This window comes from Montipora capricornis, chromosome 13 (genome assembly GCF_036669925.1).
Source record: "Montipora capricornis isolate CH-2021 chromosome 13, ASM3666992v2, whole genome shotgun sequence".
NCBI lineage: Eukaryota > Metazoa > Cnidaria > Anthozoa > Scleractinia > Acroporidae > Montipora > Montipora capricornis.
This window is the reverse complement of record NC_090895.1, coordinates 14327980-14342979: the sequence shown is the minus strand read 5'-3', so window position 1 is coordinate 14342979 and position 15000 is coordinate 14327980. Positions and strand designations below refer to the sequence as shown.

The 15000-nt window shown below is 38.4% G+C and overlaps 1 protein-coding gene and 2 long non-coding RNA genes across 7 annotated transcripts in view; 2 read left to right on the top strand and 1 right to left on the bottom strand.

Annotated features, from left to right (window-relative positions):
- LOC138029185 (uncharacterized) overlaps positions 1-8345 on the top strand; it is an 8560-nt gene extending 215 nt beyond the window's left edge. Inside the window, exons 2-3 of the long non-coding RNA XR_011127837.1 lie at positions 1-172; positions 8171-8345. The exon at positions 1-172 is cut by the window's left edge and continues 25 nt beyond it. This is a non-coding gene — a long non-coding RNA (uncharacterized lncRNA). The remainder of the gene's footprint in view (positions 173-8170) is intronic.
- LOC138029181 (uncharacterized) overlaps positions 1-9414 on the bottom strand; it is a 15589-nt gene extending 6175 nt beyond the window's left edge. Inside the window, exons 1-3 of the long non-coding RNA XR_011127833.1 lie at positions 9241-9414; positions 6830-6933; positions 2733-2785 (exon numbers count right to left, since the gene is read on the bottom strand). This is a non-coding gene — a long non-coding RNA (uncharacterized lncRNA). The remainder of the gene's footprint in view (positions 1-2732; positions 2786-6829; positions 6934-9240) is intronic.
- A 62-nt stretch (positions 9415-9476) lies between these two features.
- Positions 9477-15000, top strand: part of LOC138029174 (negative elongation factor A-like) — a 15651-nt gene continuing 10127 nt past the window's right edge. The window contains exons 1-5 of one of the 5 annotated variants that reach the window (XM_068876883.1): positions 9477-9546; positions 9657-9993; positions 11391-11552; positions 12966-13136; positions 13473-13563. The gene's annotated coding sequence lies outside the window, so the exon portion shown is untranslated. Of the gene's footprint in view, positions 9547-9656; positions 9994-11390; positions 11553-12965; positions 13137-13472 lie in introns of all 5 variants that reach the window. The other 4 variants (XM_068876884.1, XM_068876885.1, XM_068876887.1 and 1 more) reach the window with 4 other exon arrangements.

The window sequence follows — 15000 nt, the reverse complement described above, 5'->3', positions numbered from 1 at the left end:
AGAACCAGCCCAGTGCTCAGATGTACCAGTGGCAGCAAGGTTCAGTGCATGCACTCTTCACATCAAGGGACTGACTGGAAAATCAGCTGTCATACCTACTTCCACTCCAAACGTACACTACAGGGAAGGAAGGCAGGGTAGAGTTAAAGGTGTGGAAGAAACATGCAGGCAGGTTAGGAATTCACGACATTAAGCAGGTTTTGTGGAAGTTTTCATAGGGTGGATGTACACAAGGTTTTGAAGTGAGCCATAACTGAGCACTTTGGTGGGATTTTGACCTGGGCCAAATGCGATTTGGAGCCACATTGATTTGAAAAGCAGCTGAGAGCTATTCCAAGTTATATTTGGGACAAGTTTCAGATCCAACTACACATACTAGTACCTTAAAATAACATTTTCAGAAGAATGGCAAAGGACGGATTGGTCGTGTTTACAGAAATTAACTTCACGCCTGCAGACTTGTAATACAAGACTGAAGGACTAGAACTCTCAGAATTTCTAGAATTTATTTGCAAGCTAAATCTAGCTATGGCTCAACACCCCTCCCCCTAAAAGGCATACCCTGGGTATTTAACTCTTTGTCTTGCCAGAGGTTGGGAAAGTTTTTTTCCTAAAACAGAGAAGTGGGGAATTTGAAGTTGATGTTGTGTGTCCCAGTGCTTTCACCCTGTTGGGGAATGATAGAAAGACTTCGAGCCAAGGACATAGCAACGAAAAGTGACAAATTTTCTCCCTGAACTTAGCTTTCAATGATGAAATGATACATGATATATGATCACAGCTTCACTTGAACTTAGCTTTGTAAAGTGTCTTTATACCCATTCAGACCATGTCCTTTTAACTCAAACTTCCACATACAGGTCCCATGCATGGCTCAAATATGCCTTCCATAAATCTGTTATATATGCAGCTATAGCTGGGTGAAGAAAGGATACTCGAAAAAGATTTTCTCTGACTTTTGTGGATAATCCATAATTTAATTTTTATTATACAGACTGTGATCAATAAAATACTAGGATTTTGCTTCTTTATGAAAAAGTCATATCTTCACCATGCGCAATGAAGATATTTCCATTTTTCACGCGAGGATGTAGGTGTCGTCATGGTAACTAACATGATCATCCAATAAAACATGAGCTTCCCCTTCATTGTGAGATACTCTTGTGCTGTAATATAATTCTTCTGTACTACATTAACATTTTTTTTGCACCATTTGGCATGATCATGATTTGTTTTTCATAACTTTCATATCTTGTTTCATGTTTTTGCAACATGCACATTTTAGCCGTTGGTGACAACTTTTTCATCACTTCAAAAATAAATAAAACAAGTTGTTTTTAATCCAGACATTTCATCAATATATATATACCAGTAATAAACAGAACATTACATGGCCACTTGGGGATACGATATCTTCTCGTACTGACAGTAAACTGTTGATGGGCCACACTGTCACAATTACCAAACATTACTGTGCAAATTTCACTCACCTCCATCACATGTACATGTATTAATAAAGTTAGCACGAAAATTGTCAAAGATCGTGTAGTAAACTTCTGGCGCGCCCTAGAAATCTTTAACTGAAACGAATTTGGCTTATTTGATGCTAAACCAGCTCTAACTCAGTTGCTGTGTTGTTTTGATTAAAATAATGGGCTTTATCAAGAAACAAATCAAGACCTACTTGTGTTTAATATTCTCAGATTTCTCAAAAGCATTTGACTCTGTATCTCACAAACGGCTGTTGCTCAAATTAAAATGCCACGGGATTGATGGTCCACTACTCCATTGGTTCAAATGCTTTTTGACTGACTGTAAACAACACATTGTTTTTCGAGGAACTTACTCATCTTGTCCTTGCGAAACGCCGGGGTCCTACAGGGCACGATCTTGGGCCCAAGTTTGTTTCTCATTTATGTTAATGATAATTGTATCTTCTAATATCTCCACTACTTTGAGAATGTTTGCTGATGACACAAAAATGTACAGAGACCTGTCAGACAAAGCAAGGGACACTGAAGCCCTATATTTTGACTCCACTATCTAATCAGACACAACACGACTACCTGGGGCCGTAACTCAATCACAACACAACTGTGTACAGGGGCATGATGGACAGCAAGCGCCACAAGCCCGTTTATTTTGCTTACCATATGCATAAAAACTCCGCTCTACATGTAGCATAACAATACGTTAGCATACTTGATGGTACTGACCTCCTAAAAACTTGTTAAAGAAAAAGTACACTGGGCACCTGCCAGATACGAAAACCCAAAACCCTTCAGGAATGAGGGAACGTATTCTCCAAACCCTATGCAAGTGCCACTACCCCATGGAGGCTAACCTAGACTGATTCAAATCCCTAACGGTTCACTATTTGTACGACAAATTACCCATAATCCCCACCAGACAACCGGACCCAGTCCACTGGTCCGTGCTGGCAAAATATCCATTTCTGCCAATTTCGCAGGCTACAACTGTCAGAAATAGCATAATCTGATGTATCCTGGGCATCTAAATGGCAACTGCATCATAACTCCGACATGTGCGAAGTAATATGTACAACACACAAACGAGATCTTTCCCTCCCCATATATTCATTGGATAAGAGGCTTAAAACCGTAGAGTGCGTTAGTATGTCCTCCCAGAAATGTAGAAGGGCTTGCATTGATTGAAATGAAGGTTGATAGAAATTTAGTAATACTCAAAATTGGTTAGGATTACCCTCTCACCTCAGCACAGACTCCCACTGACAGTGTGCTCTTGTTTTGCCTCTCTGAGTCTCCTATTATAAAGAGCAGAGAGAGAGGATTACCTACCATCATTAAGGTGGGGGGGGGGGGGGGGAGGAATGCAGTTGAAGGTTTACATAACTGTCTTGAATCTCCCAACTTCCCCTTGTGTTTAGATGAGGCTATGTAAACACCGAAAATATCCTCTACTGCTTAAATAGAACATACATTCTGTACTTGGCAATGTGTTATGTAACAAAGAGCTACCAAAAAGAACTGCAACAAAAAAAGGTCTTGTGCACTTTTCTAATGTTAAGAAGAAACCCTGAATCAAATAACCTACATTGTGTATACTTTACTTAAAACTGCAAGCACAATCATTCGTGATATATGGAAGCAGAAAGGAACAATACAACAGCAATATCTATCAATTAATATTATTCTATGACGGCACGCTAGATGAGAGTTCGGTTATTACATGTATTTGTCTGACGAAAGAGACAATGATCACAAGGAAAACTCGTCAAAGATGACTGATTGTCTGCTGTAGGCTTCAATGGCGACGTGGTGTGTGATTGTTGAAATAATAATGCCAGACACTCTGTCAACTCCGAATAGCAAACATTTTCATGCCATCTTCGTTTATACAGCATTTCACAAAAATTAATATGTGATGCAGCAATGCATGCACTAAGAAGGAAAACACTACCTGAAAGCGATTAAACCGTTGCAAATAAGTGTTTTGTTTCTTGCTCTATTTCTCTCGGGTTAACAGTGTTCTTCATGGAAAATTTCTCTTCTTCTCTTTCCTCGTCTTCTTTGAGACTTTCTTTGCTTAAATTTCTAAAATTTCGTTGCCTTTTCCCTTTGTCCTGTTGCTGAATTAGTCACTATATTTATATAATTTTGTCTCTTTTCTTGTGATATCCCACCAAAGTGCTTGACCTCAATAACTGCGTAGACATATGTCAAACCTGTTTTGGATCAGGCCTTCTGATGTTACGCGATGGTGCGATTTCGCACAATCGACCTCAAATCGCATCCGATCGCACAATTCACGAAAAATCGCATAATTCACAAAAGGACGCACAAAATTCATAAAACGAAACATAAATCAACACGTTTCTTAGAAATTCCTGCATAAATACGCCATTTTTAAGATGATTTATCTTGGAAAAGGGCTAAAATAACCCTTGTCGCCTTCGATCACGCAAACATTCGAAGTTCACGCCTTTATTTTTCATGTCGGGGACCTGGTACGAGTCTCCTTCTATTGGTGCAACACAAACACGCCCTTGTATACACACCACTGAATGACACAGTTGCCTTCTCTGAGAGAAGAGATTTGTGAAAAATAAGCGAAGTTGTAAATTTTTCGGCAAAATGTACATGTAGTTGCTTTCATTGAAAACTGATAAAAACTTACTCGTGGATAAGTTTGTTGAGAAAACGCTCGCTTTTTCTTCGACGAAGAAGGAAGTTCCCACCTTCCGCCCAATCTGACAGCTCACGATATATCGCGATCGAGCAAGAAAGTACCTCACAGGTACTCTCCACGTGGATGATGGACTGATGTTTTTCTTGTCGTGCAATATTAGGGCCTTTTATACGAGAGAAAGTAAGCCGCGGCTTACTCTGGCCACGGGGTACAAAATACGCAAAAGGAACTATTTATACGAATATATATTCGCAGGTCAATATAAGCCGCGGCTTGAAAAAGATGTGAACGTAGATTTTGTACTATTTATACGGGGTGAACATTCGAGTCTTCTGTAAGCCGCGGCCAGAGAAAGCCGCGGCTTATTTCTCTCGTATAAATGGAGGTATGGCCCTATTGTGATTGACCATCTTCGGAAGTTCGTGGTTGACAAGCACCTTAATCATTCATTTGGCATGTTAGCTGTGTCCTTTCAACTTTTAACGTGGTGCACCGGTAGTGCAGAAGACCTCATTTTTTTTATTTATCCCAACTAATGTCGATTGAGATACATAATTACTGTTCCTTTATGTTCAAAATGTCTTTAGGGCTGCGAAAAAGTGTTTTCTTAACCTGAAACCTCATAAAACAAGCTTAAAATTGCTGAGAAAAAAATCGCGTAATTTACATTATTTATCGCATAATTGGCCTTTCTAATCGCACAATCTGCCCTGAAAAAATCGCATAATTTGCATTTTTTAATCGCACCCTATCAGAAGGCCTGTTGGATTAAAACTGACAAAAAGTGCAGGAAAAAATATTTTCCAAACCGTTTTCCACGTAAACACGACAAGTGTAGACTGTGAAAAGCTTTACATGCAGTTCCCGAAGCATGGCCGTGTAGCTGTGTCAAGCCACCCAAAGCGCACAATAATTATAATGAAGCCCCATTTTTGTTTAGGCTAACCTGGCTTGAGCCTGTGATCCAATCGAAACCAGTACCTGGTCAGCGGTCAATTTAAAAAACAGCTGACGTTCACGAGATACCTTGTTTTGACAGGCGTCAATTAACCATAACTTTGATGTCCGTAAACTACATGTAGCTTGAGTAGCGGGAGTAAGGCCGTCACGTTGGCCAAGTGTACAAATGTATTTTCTCACATTATGGAATGTACGCTATTGTAGCTCGGGTGTTTTGATATTCACACTTAGGTGTGCATAGTCTCATAGTATCCATGACTATTTGTAGTCAGGTATATAGATGTATAGACATTTCTTACAGTTCAAGGTCACTCAACGGCATCTCTCGCTACCTTTCTGTAAAATTCCCTCCGTGATATTTGTACTTGTACGTTAATGTGTAATGTAATCAGTGCTGACTTCTAAGGGTGTCAGGATGATGCTTGCTCATCTGAGAAGTACCAATGTATTGATATTGTGCATTTTTTTTAAGTTGACCTATATTTTCTTGTCAGTAGAAAATGTTCAGAATACTTTTCATTGTATAGTTGGTATTTACAGTACAGCTTTGCAGTGTCTGATGTACGCCTTTATATTCTGTAATTTTACTGCCCTTGTATTAATGCATCATATAGCTGGCAATAAACGAGATGCCTATTCCTTATCCTTGCCTGCGTCTGATGATATGCATGTACATGTATAGTATAACATGTATAATAATAATAATAATAATAATAATAATAATAATAATTATAATAATAATTATAATAATTATAATAATAATAATAATAATAATAATAATAATAATAATAATAATAATAATAATAACAAACTATCAAAGCTGTTTCTGACTCTGTATTAAGCTAATGGGTTAGTAAAATAAAATCAAAATTGTATCTGTGTGCATTGTGATGCTAGGACTAGTGTGAACACCACTGCCAAGCAAAGAGTTAAACTATAGAACCATAAAGTTGTATCCCTGCTGTAGATACAATGAGGAGTGGTTATTTAATAGTAATAGCAGCAGTTTCACTAGCAACCTTTGTGGCTTCCCTAATGGTGTTGTTATTAGAATCCTCCTTACAAGGAGGGATTTCTCTCCACTAACTAAAACATTCACTAGTCAGCAGGTACATGTAGTTTGGGGGCAATGTTGTGTGTGTGGATGGTGAGTTGAGGAAAAATCATAGACAAACTATTTAAACCAACAGTTTATCATCAGTCAATTATTACTGAGAAAATATTAGATCTCAAAATTCCTATTTATTGTTCAGACAAAGGTTTGGTTCGTTGCTTGGAAGTAGTTCCTTGAATTCTAAAGGCGTGTTCGATTGACTGTATTCTGGAATAGGAATGTATACATGGAATACTGTAGGAGTTGAAAATCCTTCGTTTTTACAGAGATTCACATTAAAATTGTAAAACACCTCCTACATTGTAAAATGCTGTATTAAACATATCTGTACTATCCTTGTTCCTGTAAAACGCCAAAAGTACAGCTTTGTAATTATTTATTGATGGTCGTGCTAAGGACTGCTTGCTCATTTTATGAATTTAACCAACAGTTTCCAGAGTCAGGTTTTCTCTAAGCAAGGCGAAAAAAGCCCAAGTTGACAGATATTTTACTTCAATTTATACATCGCTGAAATGTGAAGCATCCAAATGAAATGTAATGTGTTTTGACGAATGACATTCTTAACGCAACTAACACATTCCATACCTTGTTTAGCGTCCACTACTCTGGGCTTCAAATCTGCATTTTTTCGAGGCAGAAAGTTTAATCGGTTTCCACAGTGATCAAGAGGGATTGAAAAGGATCTGTTCCTGAGACAAAAAGGAATTCAACATAAGATTATCTCATAGCATTGTTTGAGAATCGTTTGTTTGAAGGAATAACTTAAGGATGTTCGCGCCCAAAATGTTCCCACATACAGAATTTTTTTTAACTTGCTACGCAGAAAGGTAATGATCTACTTTTGCTAAATGGCAAAAAATGGGGGGTCACCGTTCTCATTTTCGAGATAAGGTGCATTTTTAGAAGCTTGCATTATTTTAAGACGACCTTAGCTTACAACTGTCAACAAATAAAAAAAGCAACATTAGTGAAATTTAGATCAGGTAAACACTCAATTCAACATAAAATAGCTAAATAAACTTTTGCAGCTGATGTCTCTTTCTGACGTGAAATAGACCTTGAAAAATTAAGCAATAGAAAACGTTTTCCGGGTTTGCTTTTATAAAATATTTCTCAAAGATAATTCAACAAATGAAGGAAAATGCTGGTTTTTTCACTTTTTGATTGAAACAGATTTTCTTCACACACGCTCATATTTCCTACCAACCAATCAAAACGTGCATCTGACAATACATAACCGATCAAAATTCGTGAGATGTCACAGCCATGTTTCCATACTCTCATCTAAACACAGCTATTGACCAATGAGAGTGGGGCTACCCATGGGGCTTTGACTGTGAGGTCTGTCATTAGGGTGGGGATTTTGATTGTACGACATATCCCAAGGGTGAAGAATTTGACATGGCCACTATCTTGGATAATGAAGAGGGCTTGGAAATCAACCTTGTTTCCAAGGCTTTTCCCTCCCCAGGTAGTGAAGGAAATGCCCTGGGAACAAGGTTGCCTGAAAATAACTCCGCCATCTTGGAAAATGCCCAGAAGGCGTTCAAAGGAACTTCCCACATTTGTGAGAGGTGGCTGAATAAAAGGTGAGTGGTCCATACATTGCACTCTTATTGTGTGCAGCAAGGTCTAAAGAGTATTATTTTGGCCACCTTTACTCGGCCCAGGGTGGGGGCTTTTGATACTTTCAGCCAATTTTGTTGTCGCGGGAGTGGGGAATTTGACTCAGTTTTTGAGAATATGTCAAAATCCCCACCCCTTGACCGACTCCCCCCCCCCCCCTTCCCTCATGGGGCTTAACATTGATAGGTGAATTAGTCTAAGAACGAAAACTTCCGTCGCATGAGAGCATAAAAGGCAAAATATTTGTAACTTCCCACATTGAAATTTTTTATATTTTTTCGTTAACATGGACAAAATCAGGAAAGGAAGTGATCTACGGAAAGAAATATTGGGGTCACCAAGCATTCAAGCGATTAAAATCGCTGCGAAGTTCTCAAAGGGATGGTCTATTCGCACTGTCACATCATTGCATGACATTCCCGAGAGGACCTGGGTCCACAGTTATCCCATGATGCCACAAGCGACCCTTTGCCCGAGGGAGGATCAAACACTGGCTCAATACCATGTTTGTTTATCTTCGAGGTGCGATGCATGACGTATGCGTGACATGCCTAAAAAAATGCGCTGTAGAAATGGGCACGAACTTCCTTAAGTAGCCTGCAAAGGACAAAACATTTCTCTGCTGTTGTTGGAGTTTTAACGGTAAACGATGTTTTGTGATTCTTACTTAATATAGAATACATGCCTTATTGAGTTTGAACAGACTTGAAACTCATTCTTCCAAACCTTAAATTATAAAATCACTCTAATGGTTAACTCTGCTAATACACCCACAACTTTTGGTCCGGGAAAAGTCACGAGATCAATTAGAAAAACAGGAAGTTGTACTTTCCTTCCCAGTTGTCACGCGTTATGTGAGCTAAATCTGTAAGCACCTAAAAATTAGTCAATTCTAAGTGGTATAAGGGCAAAAGTACATTAAAAGGAAAAACTAAGAGGCAACGCTTGATAACTAGATAATAATGCCGGTTGGCGTGACAAGCTAAGGTTGGTATGACATGTATTAAGAAATTAAGGATATATAACCTTAATAAACAACAAACATTTGCATTCAGTCTGTAAGTTTTAGAATACCACGTCCGAAATATTTTGAAATATTCATCAAACTTCTATAGATCTTGAAATCCCGTTATGCAATTCTCTCTGAACATGACTGAAAAAAGTCTTTATGTACATTGTACAATATTCTGCGAGAGCGCCCGTCAAGGAACTTACCATGCATGAAAACTTTATTGGCAACTAAAACTATTTCCAAACTTCCCACTAAAGGCAAGAAACGATCTCATAGTTTCTAGTTTAAGAACTAAACCGGAAAGTGAGTGCATGCTTCTAAATTAAATGTGACAGTCATCACGTACAGCAGCACTTACCCAAAGGCGGTCTTTCAAGCCTCCAAAAGGCATCAATTTAAAGCAACGTCTTCTGTACTGATCAGTCTAAGACGAATAAGAATTTAGATTCAGATCACATCGCGTTCGAATCGAATCGTTTTGAATCTGTCTTTTCCACCTACTGTAGGTCTTCGTCTGCGACGAAGACAATTGCTTAGGAACCTCTCCCTTCCCTCCGAAACCACAGGGCCACCAATTCATTAGTATCCAAAGACATTTGAAGTACATTGTAGGAAGAGAGCCTTTTTAGACGAAACAAAGCTTCAAACGTTTATTTGGATCGAAGTAAGTGCTTTAAGAAACACAAAAATAATTCAATCAGCTGGGCAGCTGGTGATTTTGACCCGAAAAGTTTTAGTTCGGAAAGAAACAGTGCACTTAACTTGTATTCTCAGAACAAAATGGCGTCCCGGGCATACGACAGGCAGATACTTCGTTGTAGCTCCAGAACAAGTTATCCTGCGACGATTCTTGGTCTGGCAGCAGTTTACGTTCTTTGCTGACCCAAGATGTACTCCGTAATATCCCAGAGTGTTTTCACAGACACAAGTTAAGGTTAAGCTTTTGATGGCATTTCTCCATCTTCCCCGAAGAGTTATCGAAGAAACGAACGCCGAATTGAGCAAAGTGTTTGAGATCGGCAGCCTCGATGAAGATGAACGGGGTCACGTTTTGTCAGAAATATTGAAGTATTATCCGAGTACAGGAATCTTGAATGTCAATCTTGACCAAGTAAGTTCCGTGTTTGCAGAAGTCAGTCAAGAAATATATAATGAAGACAGCCGTGGCAGTTGTTTTGTTTGTTTGTTTGTTTGTTTGTTGTTGTTTTTTTTAAAATTTTGTTGGTAGGGGACGTGGGTGCCTTTGGCGCGTGGCACTGACTTAAATGGGCATTGATTTTGAAGTCAAATTAAAGATTATATTTTTTCTCAAGAGACTTGTGGAAACATGTGACATATGATTGGGATTTTATAGCAAGGAGATATTAGCTATTGCAGGAATAATGTTTTCAGCATTTGCAAGATTTAACCTGTTCAATAACACTATGTTATCAAAGAAGAAGCAGGAGGTGGAAATAGGGGGACGGAGGAGGGGAGGTTCACAGGATGCAGTTTAAAATTTGTCAAAAGGGCACAATCAGATTTCACACCCCACCCCTTCACAATCAGATTTTACATGTACATGTACCTGTACTGCATACATGCCAACTCTCCCGGATACGGAACGAATCTCCCGGTCTCCCGTACAGGTCATTAAATCTCCCGGATAAAAACGACTCTGAACCTTTCACAGACGTTTCTCCATTCTAGACTCAAATTGCATCCCCAAGTTTAAAAAAGATCGATTTTTTAAAACTTGTTTCATTGTTTCTTAATGCGTTTCTTCATCTCTGAGTTTCAAACACACGTTAATAGAACTAAACAAAATGACTTCCTTTAGCTATCATAGCCATATAACCGATTGTTTGATTGGATCTCCAATTCACCAATAAAAATTCTTGACATAAGTACCCTGTTTTCCCGCAAATTCACAATGGTGGCAGAATATTTTTGTATTCTGAAGGAGCTGCTGGAGGATGGGTGGGTGCGTTTAGGAGGGGGGGGGGGGGAGGAGGGGAGGGGGAGTGGGTAGGTTGATCGAGGGGGAGGGGTGGGGAGACCGGATGGAAAAAATCTCCAGATTTTAGATCTCCATAGGTTGGCATCTCTGTGTACTGTAGCAAGTTTCCTGCCTCCCTGACCACCCTTCCCCCTCTCAAGTTAACTTCTTTTAAATTAACCCATTGACACCTCAAATGTCCAGTTGAGGAGTAAAAATTTCTTTCTGGCATTAGACAGAGAAAAATCTGTTAAGTATCACTCCCAGGGGTCAATGGGATAATAAATTTAATTAATTTTTACATTAATATGGGTTCATAATTTTATATGACAAATCTTAAGTCAACTCTTATGAAATATCATTTGTTGTGGGAGTCTTCCAAAATATGGAACCAGTTTCAGCGTCACACTTATGGGTTGCTGAATTTGTTACAAAAGTACATGTAAAAACAGTAAATAAAGCAAATTTGGACCTTTGCTATCACCACAAATTAAGGGGCAGAGCCTAATATTGTTACTGCACATCTCAAGATACTTAGGTTTCCTGTCGGTGGACCACCAATACACGGATATTTTTGCCCAGTTCAAACCTATGCGGAGAAAGCAGAACTCAGCAAGAACTCTTGGTATCCAAAAAGAAAACTGGTGGTAACCATGCATTTTTCAGAGATAATTGAGCATGCACAATATATGGTGAGCCTGGGTCTTTATTTTATTCAAATATTTTCTGGCTTCTCTCTTCTTCTAAAAATTAGTAATAATTATTGTAATGTCCAATCCATCCAGAGTTTTGGATTATTGCAATTGTGCTATGTGCAGTGTATCTTAATTAGCACATGTGTAGTTTTCTGTCCTGAAGTTTATCATTAAAAGTACAAGTTTATTTGAGTCATATCAGTAATGGGGGAAGGGGATTAATGCAAAGGAAAAAATAATCTCTAGATTTTAATTACTAGATAGATAGTTATTTGGATAGTTATAAGTTTTAGTAAGCAGTTAACTACTTCTCGTTCTTTTCTTATCATTCTTTTTTCATCAAAATTTGCTTTCTTTTTCAGCACATATGTACAATCTTTTATGTGAATGGAGGGACCGTTTTTGTAAAGAAAATCCGATAACCATGCACAATCTGAGGGGAAAAGATAATTAGTTTCCCATGGCAGCGAGGTCTGGGGGCAATTTTGTAACAAAAGTCTTTCAAATAAGCTCCAAAAGTTGCAAAACCGGGCTGCCCTTACTCTAAACCTTCTCCAGTTATGACACAAGCGTTGATCCTCTTTTTGAGCAACTCAACTGGAAATGGTTGGAACTCAGTGACAAATACAAGTGGCCACCATGGTTTATAAATCTTTATTTCTTTCTTTGATCGTGAGCGGGCGGTATCCTGAGAATCCTGCAATCTGATTGGTTCCAGGAGCAGGCAGTATTTTCCTATCTCCTGACCACGGTCATGGTAACCAACTATGCTAAGCGCAGAGTGAAGTTGCGAATTGAAAGAGCAAAGTTTCAATTTGTCTTAATTGTTTTTTGCAATAGAGCTGAGTGTTATTGTTCAACTTTCTCATAAAAAAACAATGGATTCTGACGAAAGCTATCACAGTGAAAGCGAATTTTATTACCCAACAATGTGTAAAATAAAAACATGACTTTTCCAGTTTTTCTTAATAGTTTCTCCTACCTTCTAAAAATAGAATTTAGAAATAAATAAAAATGTTATTCACCGGCCTTGGTCGGTCCGTATTGGGAAAAACTGTGCCCTCTGTCTGGAGTACGGGGACAGTTTTTCCCAATACGGACCTCCCAGCCGGTGTATAACTTAGCTTACGGTGTATATATACATGGTCTTGCGCCCAACTATCTTGGTTCTCTTTTCACTAGTCTAAGATTAAAGTACATTGTAATTTTTATAATTATTATTATTTTATCTGATAGATTTACCATATTTAAATAAAAATAAAGTTTAAGTTCAAGTTCAAGCTACATGTATAATTAATTATAATACCAATAATATGATAAGATTGCTCGCCAACCTTAATTCGACATTAATATTACCTATATGTACAATGTAACTGATTAAATTTGTTACCTAATGTTTTTTCACTGCAGTGGCTAACCTAACTGATGGTGGATCTAGTTTTCGTCCTCTTGAATGCCTGTATTTGAACAGGTCTGCTTTTGTGGCCATGGTAGGCCCCCAGCCACCCCTCCCTAAACACTTCACACTAAGACGAAAACCCAAATCTGCTGCTCTGAGGGCAGAGCTTATTACACAAAAAGGTAAAAAGTAATTAATTACAATTTAAAGACATGCAGTTAAATGTAATTTAATGGATGAACTGTAGTTACAACAGGACAGGATTATACATGTACGCATATTTATTACATTGATTACGTTGGTTTGGTCAGATGGTCAGTGCATGCACCATGATAAAAGACAAAGATTATAATCAATCTGGTCTCTTAGCCGTGACATGCAGCACATGTATCTTAAAATTCATAGTGTCCTTTCATCAAATTTCATGTTATCTGGTGTTTATTTGTGAAATAATCTGTGTTGTGAATGATTGTACTTGTATTGTTACTGACTCATTTTTTTGACTTTTATTGGTTCAGGCCAGTGAAGCCTTGTCTGTGCAGGAAAAAAGAAATCTTCCAACCTCTGGACAGAAGCTTCAATTTCCATCAAAAACGTTTGAAGCTCCTGGTAACAAAAATTACATGACATTGTTTAATGGTGTACGGAATCAAAATACATGTTGTCTCTTTCCTTCAGAGATTCCAACCCTTTCAACTAAAGAATGGGAGGTCTTAGGCACAGCATAGCTGCGTCCATTAGCGGTTCAGGTGTGAGCCTCTAGGGGGGTCCAGGGGCATGCTTCGCTGGGAAAATTTTAAAGATATGTGCCTCTGTGATGACATTTCCTGCATTTCGAGATCACAGAACTCTTAGACTCTCTCACAGAATAAGCATACATTGAGAAATTGGGCCCCATGGAAGCATGCCACAAATGGATGAAACCTGCAATCTCATAGCTATGGAGCTTGAGTATCCCATAGTTCTTAGTGTGTGCCTGTGGTTTTTTGTGGAAGTCTGGGTTTGAGTTTTCCATGGCCTAAATGTTGTGATTTTTCTATCTGACAATGTTTTGTAAAAGCCACGGATATATACAAAACATGGGAAAATGCTCAATTGTAGCAAATTTATTATTATTATTATTAACTGCACACTACTAATTATAGACAAAATGCTTGTGATTAATTCGTTTTCTATTTTTGGTTGGGTTGTTTGTTGTTTTTTTTCTCAGGCGACCAGGCTTTAAATTCTACCAAAAACTGGTCACCCAGTTAACTTTCTGGTCGTCTGGGACGACCGGACGACTTCTAATTTCAGGCACTGCATCATGAATACTTCTAGTGTTCACAGTGTTCAGATTTTCGCAGTAATTTTATACTGTAGTACATACTGTACCCCTAGGTGCTACGTGCATATGTAGGGCATGTGCACCTCCGTGTTCAAATACAGGAGGATTAACGTACTATCAAGGATACTATCATCTGATTTGTAAATGGAAAAAGTGTAATCAGGAGATGTCATAAGTTCTATGGAAAAAGGTTTGCTTCTGACTCTTGATATTTTTTAACAGATGTTTCAGCTAATTCTTAAGCCTTCATCATCAGTGATATGAAAGTGAAGTTCGTTATCATATGCTATTTAAAGTACACTGTAACTTAGCGCAAAGCTTGCAAGCGTGTAATTCATGCTCGTGTGATGCCTTTGGAGGCTTTTGGAAGTAGGATATGATCGTTCCCAGCGTTCGGGTCCAAAGTAGAGTACCAGGCTACAAGGAAAAGTCACTCGTGGTAATTAGCTTCGAAACCAACGACCTTGACATTTTCAAAGTTCATGATATGACTGAAATGGTGGACATGGCTTAAATGCAACTTTGGAGTTTTGGTCAAAACCTGCCACTGCCTTTTTGTGCTCCGCAATGGGAGTCTGTAATGATCTTTCTGTTTGGCCATTATAAGTACACAAAATTACACTGTGTGTAATTTATTTTGTACACTATGCCTGAGCATGAATTACATGGTAAAGCGTGCAAGCTTGGCTCTACGTTACTTTAAATAACGTACCATATTA